Source organism: Camellia sinensis, chromosome 7 (assembly GCF_055761805.1).
Source record: "Camellia sinensis isolate YWXY chromosome 7, ASM5576180v1, whole genome shotgun sequence".
Classification (NCBI taxonomy): domain Eukaryota; kingdom Viridiplantae; phylum Streptophyta; class Magnoliopsida; order Ericales; family Theaceae; genus Camellia; species Camellia sinensis.
Window position 1 is genome coordinate 182849741 of NC_138967.1, and position 7387 is coordinate 182857127.

Here is a 7387-nt window from a genome sequence, read left to right on the forward strand (position 1 = left end):
GTTGGGTGATGACCACACTTACGAGGAACGGCCTTTACAGATTGTAAACCGACGGATCAAGAAACTGAGAAACAAAGAGATCCCGCTAGTGAAAGTTGACTGGCAGAACCATGGTGGTGTGTATGCCACTTGGGAAAGGGAAGATGACATGGCTAAAAGATATCCTGAATTGTTTCCACTGAACCCTGTTTTCTTCCAGAATGAAGGTAACTCGAGTTTAGAGGACTAAACTCTTTATAAGGATGGGAGACTGTAACAACCCTCATACTGTCTACCGATTAATGACTGATAATTGGACTGGTCAAAGTACTGAACTGACTGACTGAAGACGGGAACTGAATTGACTGAGTGTGTGTGTGTTAATTTGTATTCTATCTGTTTGATTGATTATTTGATCTGTTCATGTTTTTATGTCTAAATTGCAAATTGAAGGCCTTATCGGCGGCCGAATTAGAAATTGATTGATGTTCCATGACCCTCATAATTAATGTGATTTTATGGTGTATTTATCTGAAAACTGATTAGGAATGCTTAAAGTAGATTAAATAAGCTAATTATAGAGTTGGGCTTAATTACCAAATTGCCATTGTTAGTGGGCCTCTTATTATAACATATTAGAGCCTTGTGCACACTTGAAACAAACATTTCCTCAGCCTTGTTTGATGCTCTAGCCGACCATGAGAGGGAGGGAGTGAGAGAAATTGGATTTCATCTTGAATTGCTTGGAACTTGGAGAATTGCTTGCTAATTGAAGTGTAGATTGCTAAATTGAACCTCTAGACTTGCATTCAAGGAACCTAGGTATGAATTTCATCTTTTTGTTTGTCTTTAAGGTGATTCTTGCATGGTTCATGTCATATTGATGGAGTTTAGAGCCAAAACATGGTTTAGATGTTGAATTGCAGCTTGATTGTTGCATGCATGTTGCCATTCTTGAGTTTTGAGGTTGTAAGTCCATATTTCCTCACATTCATGTCCATCCTTTGGTCATACTCCATGAGTTCATCTTGTTTTTGAAGGGTTGAGCTCTTTTGAAACAGCATTAAAGCTTTGAAAATGATTTAAGATCATGCATGTCATGTTTGGGGATTGTTCTTGGAAAATGATTTGAAATTGGGTTTGAATAAAACACCCTTGGGCTTTGATTTCTCAAATTGAGTTTTGAATCATGTTATTCTATGTGTTTACAAATGTTTTCTGGAAATTTAGCCCAAGAGGTCGAGTTTTGATGCTTTTGAACTTGGGTTGAGCTTGGAGGTGCAATCTGGGTTTTCCAGATTTTGCACTTCCGCTCGAGCGGGGTAAGTTCCGCTCGAGCGTGGAATCCGAGCATCCAGTATTTCTGCACTGTTTTACAGATCGCTCGAGCGGAGGATTGGGCGCTCAAGCGGAATCATGTGTCTCAAGCTCGAGCGGGCGTCGAGCGTCCGTCGAGCGGAGATTCCACCCATCTAGCACTTTTGACTGTTTTTGCAGAACGCTCGAGCGGGTGATTCTACGCTCGAGCGTGTACTTTTGTCTGCATGTCCGCTCGAGCGGAGTGACTTACGCTTGAGCGTGACCCCTGTTTTCTGAAAAAAAATCTGAAATTGCTTTTTGAGTACATCTTTGCATTCTCATCCCATTCTAGGCATTCTTAGGCCTAGTTTAAGACATCTTAATGAGGACATAGATGTAGAACTCACCGAGGCAAATTAGGTATTAAGTTATGATATTTTCCAACTGTGTAGCTTAGTGTGTTCAATCTGTTAACTGTGTAGGGTTGGCGACTGGGGAGACACGCTTTAGCATACTGTAGCCCAAACTCTGTAAGTAACAATTGTGTAAAGATATGTTCAACTGAGAATGTTTTCTGACTGTTTAACGAAACTGTTTCCTGAAGTAATTATTGTTAATCGTTTAAATGTATGTCCTATATTCTGAAATGTATTGTGGCATCCTTAGCAACTGTCGTATACTGTTACTGCTACTGTTACAGAGATCTCTGTCGGTTCCCTCGTGGAACCACTACTGTTTACTGATTGATGGCCATCATTACTGTTCGGTCTTTAAGACCTACTGTTTACTGCTATGCTAATGGATGTGCCACATATAACTGAATAACTGTTCTGACTGAAAGACTGAAGTATTGTTTAATGAACTGCTTTCATTACTGTAAGGACATTTCATTTTTAACCTCTTTACGCATTATGTTATTCACTGGGCTTTAGCTCACTGTTTATATATATATGTAGGTGCTCAGCTACCAGATCGGAGCTAGGAGCGTGGGTTAGACTCCAGTTTTGTCAAGCCAGCCTTTGTGCCTCACTGCGAGGTTCCGAGTTGCCATGCTATGGCCTTGGGGTGTTTGTTTTTCCCCCGTCTGTCTCCATACTGTTTGGATTACTGTATAGACTGTCGGCTACTAACTGTACTGTTATCAAGGGATTAGGTCCCTGTACTGTGTGACTGTAAATTTTGTATAGACTGTATTGTTTGTATGTACGAATGCATGAAAAATCTTTTTGGCATACAGACTGTCACAGCTCAATGGACATTATCTATTTACTGTATTGGCTTCCACCGGGCCCTGAACTCTGTTTTACTGTACTACTGTTCTGCAGGCCTTCGGTAATCTCAGATTACTGGTCGGTTACGGTACTAAACCCATAGGGTCGGGTTTGGGTCGTGACACTTATCCAGACTTTTTTCGGCACAATGGATCTCGGCTTCAGAAGTTGTTGGAGTGGGAGAGACGCCCTTGGATGCCAAGTCATCCTCCTCATCTTGAGTTAAGTCTATTTGCTCGTTAAGGGTAGGAGACTTATTATCAGTGGCAGCCTCCCCATCCTCTTTGTCGGCCTCACTATCATCGGCATCATCTTCGTCTTCGACGTCGGCTTCTTTAGGCTCTGGGGGGAATGGCACTTGGAACTGGCTAATGTCTCGAAAATCAAAATCCATAGCAACATCCAACTTGTTGAAGGCCGCCGTCCAGCCGAGGTAGTAACCTCTGTTGCAAGCCAGGTTGACTTGCTCTTTGTATTTGTCGCGAACGGCGGCTTGCCCCTCTTCAAAGGCCTTTTCGTCGGCCGCCTTCACCTCGGCCTCTTTATTGGCAATAGCCTCCTAAAGCTTGGCCTCCAGATCAGCCACTTTGGCATTGGCAGCTTCGAGGTCGGCTCTTGTTGCCTCGACTTCATCCTTTGCCGCCTTGGCCTTTTCCTTAGCCAGACTCTGAGCTGTTTTGGCGTCCTTGGCCTGGTCCATAAGAGAACAGTTGCTTGCCTCGGCCTAATTGAGCGAGGATAGGAGTTTGGCTGCTTCTTTTGTCTTTTTTGCCAAATCCTTCCTCATTATCTCGGTCTTGGTGGCATAAGAGTGGACATGTTGGATGGCCTGCAAAGAAGTAGCACAAGTTAGCAAAAATTCACTAAGTATGAAAAGATTGCCAAAAGGGTAGGGAGAAGGTTTACTAAGACCGAGTGCTGCATCATGAAAGCAAAATCTTCATACTCATGAAGCTCAGCCATATGGTTTATGTTCTCAGGCAGAAGAACTGTCGTGGACAAGGCCACCCCGACTTCAAGGCTTGCAGCGCTATCACCCGCGGTGAGAGGCCTGTCGTCAAGCATTATCTCGGATGCCTAGACCATGCCTCGGGGATAGCTGCTGCCTTCTTGGTGGTTGGACCTTAGTTTCTTGGCTGGTGGGGCCTCAGATGATGAGTCCTCGACAGTACGCTTCTCGGTGGATGGGGCGCTCTTCTTGGCTTCGGCTAGCTTTGAGATAGGCACAGTGTCCTCAGAATCAATTTGGGTCACTGTGGCCTTTGCCTTGGTCTTCTTCATTCATTTTGGCTTAGGGGTTGGTTGAGGAGGAGAAGATGAAGACTGGACGGTGACAACGCCAGGAATGTTGGTAAACAAATCTTCAACTACTGCAGGTTTGCGTCCCATCTCATCGGCAGTAGCGGCGACTGTGACCCTTGTGTCGAAGTGGGTTGCTGGCAGAGCTGTTGGTGGATTGGCTGGGTTGTACGCCTCAGCACCTCGGCGTTTTCGGCTACGAGTTCTACCAACAGGAGTGTTGGCGGAAGCTCGATGTTGGTGTTAACGCTAGGCTAGTGGAATTAGTTGGGAAGTAGATGTTGATGGCTGCTTTGCTAGGTCAGAGGTTGAGCCTTGGTCAGGCCTTGGTGATGAGGTAGTTGGAGGAGTTGTAGCAAAAAGTGGAGATTTACTCTTCCAAGGGACGTCGGGCAGAGGACTCCGGTAGGTTGGGATGTAGTTGAGGAGAATTGGAGCCTTGCGAAGCTCTAGTGGAAGGTCGAGGATACGGACCAGGTCTTTGCTCGGCGTGTAGTGTCGGCGAAAGTCCTTTTCTGGTTGAGGGAGAGCTGCAAAAAGAGAACATATGTTAGAAACAAAGTAGCAAGAATATGATGATTAAAGAAAGTAAGAGGGACTCTAGGGAGGGAAACTAAGTCCTTACACATATCATCCCTAAAAACCCCACGGTGCAATGGAAAGAGGCGGAGTTTGTCGTCTAACGCGAACTCCCAATTGCCCGAAACAATCAAGTAGTCATCAGTTGCGCCTTTATTAGAGTCTGGGATGTCGACTATTAGCTTGTATTGGGTTGATCTCGGCTTGAGGTAGTATCTATAACCGTCTTTGATTTTAAGGCCATACATCGTGTAGCAGTACTGAATATCAGACAGGGAGATCCTGGTATTTTGCCGACGCTCCAACTCCGCAATTCCGTTTATGATCCTAAAAGAGTTTACAGCTAGTTGCATGGGGTTCAATTTGTAAAAATGGAGGACCTCTCTGAAAAAGGTGTTAAGAGGGAATCCGACTCCTCCCTCGATAATAGAGACAACGGGAAAGGGCATATAGTCCTTCCTCGGCATAATGGAGTCATTCTCTCCAGCCAACCATATTTGAACATCCGTTGGTATAGAAAACTCCTGCCTAAAGTACTCTAGATTAGTAGGGGTGTCTACTCTCCACTTAAACATTCCCATAATGTCGGCTTGGGGTGTATTGGTACACAGTTCAGGTGAAAAAGTTGGGAATAGGTTTGAGAGGACCTCGGCTTAACTCAAAAACAGAAACTAGGGCAAGGGTTTTCAAGATCTAGGAGGAATTCATTTTAATTTTTCCTAAGGATAGGAGTTCTAGAACAAGTCCCAAAGCCTAAGACTATGGAAATAAGAATTAAAGGCAAGAATCTGGAAAATGCAACAGGGAAACAGGGCAAAGAGTATGATTCAGACTCAAGAAGATAGCAGAAAATCAAGAACAGTGATAAACAATCAAAGACATTAAATAAAATGTAAACATGCACAAATCGAAGACAGTGGCAATTTACAAGAACATCAAGTGTATAAACAGTATGTGTGTGCATGTGTATATCCAGAAACAGGTTGGACAGAGGCAAAATTGCAAGCAAAATAAAATTTACAACACATATGAAGATTCAAGAAGATGAATAGATTCACAGTAGCAATGTACAAAACATGATGAAATTCAAAGCCAGTCAAACCATGAAAAGAGGGAAAAACAGTGGCTTACTAGGGAAGATGACGCCGGTATAAGGACGCCGAAGTCCGGCAATAACGGTAGATGTAATAAAAAGGTTGATGCTTCGCCGGAGGAGGTGAACAAAGTGATTGCAGAAAGCTTGAAGAAAGCAACAATGGAGGTTGGGGATTTTATAGAGAGAGAGACTTGAAAACTTGAGCGAAAACACTGGTGCAAAAATGAAGAGTCGAAGAGAGAAAGAAGTGTTTTTGTTAAAGCACGAAAATGCGGCAAAGTTTTATTGAATGTGCCTAAGATGACGTGCCTATCAGGCGGCGCACGCTGAAGTGACGCGACTTGATGGCACGTGTCAGGTACGGATCAATAAGGAAAAGACACGTGGCGAAAACGATTGAGTTACTGTGCGTGACAGCTTATACGTATGTAGAACTTTTAGAGTTCTTGATTTAATGAAGCAGAGACCTAGGCTATGGGGACGATCTTGGATAAAGAACTTGAAAAAACTTGGTTCTTGGTTCTAAGGCATTGATGAAAACAGACTACAAGTCTTGGTCATATGGAGCCGACGAATGATGACCTCGGTAATAAAAGATAGAGCAAGCTTAGCTAACGTGCTACATGGTCAAATGATATAGGTTCCATCACCTCAGAATATCGAGGTAATAGAACCTAGGGGGCAGTTGTGGAGGCATATTTTTGGGAATGACAACACGTGGCCAAGGTGGCACCGAAGTGCCAGCAGAGGTGCCATGTGTCTTGGTCATGACGCCGGGATGATCTCGGCTAGGCCGAGGTTATCTGCGGAGATACCAGAATCCAAGATGAGCATTGGGCCAGAGTCCAAGAGAAGCTAGGCTTCTACAAGGATCATGTTAGTGCTGACTATAAAAGTAAGGCACCCTCATGGGTCTAAGGTACGCTTTTTGTATTCTGGCTAGTGAATTAAGCACTATTTGCTATCTTTAAGAGATAATTGAGTACTGACTTGATCGTCGGAGTGCCCCCGGGTGGAAGAACTACTGCTGGAGCCTTATCTTTCTGTAACAGGTTGTTCAGGCGCAATCTATTCTGTCGGTATTCTCCAGTTGAGTATTTATTTGACAATGTAGTCAGAAAACAACACCCACAAAAATAAATCAAAAAATTAATACTTAAATTGATAAAATTAAAATTTTATTTTGTTATAAGACTCACATCATCAAGTTCTTATTTATTTATTATAACTTTCCCTATATTATATTAGATAGGGCACGTGTAAAAAATTTGACACATTAAAAAATACATAGGGAAAATTACAAATATTTCCCTCGAAGTTTAGCTAAATTACAAATATCCCTCTGAGATTTTGAAAATTACATCCCGCCTCCTGAGGTTTGTATTTTCATAACAATTTGTCCCTTAAGGTTTATATTTCATAACAAATTACCCCCTTATTTGTTATGCAAATATAGTATTCAGGGGAGAATTTGTAATTTCTCAAATCTCAAGAGGTATCTGTAATTTAACCAAACCTCGATGGGGTATATGTAATTTTCCCAAATACCCATACAACTGCCATTTACCTGTGCCTTGATTGACTATAATTACCAAATTGTTGGTAAATCATGAAGAAAGGGTGCTGTAATTATCTATCAACATACCCATCAAAAAGTTTAAAATAAAAAAAAAATTAAAAAAAAAATTATCTATCAACATTACAATTTTTTTAAGCTGAGCTTTCAAGTCAGCTTATTGAAGTCTGAAAACTCAATGATTGGAAGAAATATATTCCCACTTGTATGGGGGTTTTCATAGTTTGAAAATGCCTTGATGAGATAAGCAATGGGAAAAAAGAAGAAGAAAAGTCATGAAATCATCAT